Source organism: Microtus ochrogaster, chromosome 8 (assembly GCF_000317375.1).
Source record: "Microtus ochrogaster isolate Prairie Vole_2 chromosome 8, MicOch1.0, whole genome shotgun sequence".
NCBI lineage: Eukaryota > Metazoa > Chordata > Mammalia > Rodentia > Cricetidae > Microtus > Microtus ochrogaster.
Genome location: NC_022015.1, coordinates 46,984,385 through 46,986,228, shown reverse-complemented (window position 1 = coordinate 46,986,228; position 1,844 = coordinate 46,984,385). Strand labels below are relative to the sequence as shown.

Here is a 1,844-nt window from a genome sequence, read left to right as displayed (position 1 = left end):
AGCCAGTGCTCTTAACCACTGAGCCATCTCTCCAGCCCCATTTGAGAATATCTACACTTGCCTTTACTTGCTCTTTTCTGAATTTTTCATATCTGTACATCTCCTTTAGATACTACCAAAGACAAACCAATCTTGCACACACACACCACACACACACACAAATACACATACTCACATGTGTGTACACACACACACACGTGTATGTGTGTTTTCACATTTAGTTCACTTTATCTCCAGACTCTAAGGTCTTGAGAGGTTCTCCAATACCATCCTATTCTTCATACTACTTCCTCTCACTTTATAGCTCAATGGCAGTCAGCACAACTGACCTTCACAGCTATCCTTAAAGAAAGTACTGATATTCACATCTTAACATAAGAAAACCCAGAAGAACAGAAGCAACGTGACCAACTCAAGACCACTCAAGATTACACAGGCAATAACTGAGCCAAACTGAATTAGGAATCAGGCACTCTTACTTTAGAGTGTCCATGTTTAATTGAAGCAAATTATTCCAAACAATACTTACCATGTGATCAGGTTGCTCATCAGAAACCCCACTTCTGGTACAAATTTCTTCCCTAGTTTCATTTGTGTTATTATGACAAACTGTCTTGACAAAAGCACATTAGGAAGAGTTCATTTTTGTTCACAGTTCTAGGTTAGTGAAAGCAAACAGCCAATTCCTGGCGAGGTGGTGTCTATGGTCCACCCTCTTTGTTTTCAAGCTGAGTCATACGGCAACAATTCTGATATTGAGATGGCTTGGGCCGTTCAAGTGATGCAGCATGCTGAATTCTATTACAAACTGAGTTTATCAGTTGACCCAGTTCCTGAAACTCATCAAAGTAGGTGGCCAAATCTACTCTGAGTTCCATGAAAATTTTGAGAAGCTTGGGGTAGATGTGTTGAATCTAGAACTCAAATCAGAATCAGTTAAAGAGAAATGCAAACCATTTTGTTTAAATTTAAAGGGGCTATGGTACTTTATTGTGACTGGATTGCTGCTCCCAGGGCTACCCTGAGGACAACACCATCTTTGCACCCAGGATTCATTTTTTTGCCATTGAAATTGCTCAGAACCAGGAAAACTATACCAAAGCATTTTCTACCAATGTTCAGGTCAAAGAAAGATAGAAAAGAGCTGACAGTAAAGAAGAAAAAGCTGAGAAAGAGTTAGTTCATAGTGGAGGAGAAAAGAGGAAGGAGTCAGCAGAGGGGAGAAGTAGAAAATGACCCAGGAAGGAGAAGAAGAAAGCCAAGAAATGTGACTCAGCTGAACCCTCAAGTATCCATCCGGAGCTACTTGCACAGACCCCTTTGGTTCGCTCTTGTGCAAATGGGAGACTCAGAAAGACATCTTTGTAGCTACTGAGAGAAGCTATTCTGGGCATAATAGCTTAAGCACATTTAGTAGAGTCTCTTAGTTTATTGTTGCTTGATATCCTGTTTCTTGGCTGTAACTGTTGTTGAAGTAAGACATTTTATAAATAGATTCCTTTAAGGTTTGTATTATTTATGACTAACTTTTAAAAATATTTACATTTATTTGAAACTTCAAAAAATTTCAAGTATATAATCTCATCACCATATCTCATATAAAACTCTCTATCTTTCAGTTCTTCCCACTGTTCTCAGTAATGAAGTTCTTTTAACCTGTTAATTTATACATGGTATTGGGATTAGAATTCCATATATGGGAATTGACACCCAGGCCTATTGGTTCACACCTGTAATTCCAGCACCTGGGAGGATGAGGTAAGTGAATTGCATGGCTTTGAGGCCACCCTAAGCTATACAATGAGAGTTTGTCTCAAAAAATAATCAGTTTAAAACACAAAAAA

General features: G+C 38.6%; 1 pseudogene; it reads left to right on the top strand.

Moving 5' to 3' along the window:
• The window catches only part of LOC101982383, a 50,080-nt pseudogene extending 48,844 nt beyond the window's left edge, over positions 1–1,236 (top strand).
• The last annotated feature ends 608 nt before the right edge of the window (positions 1,237–1,844 follow it).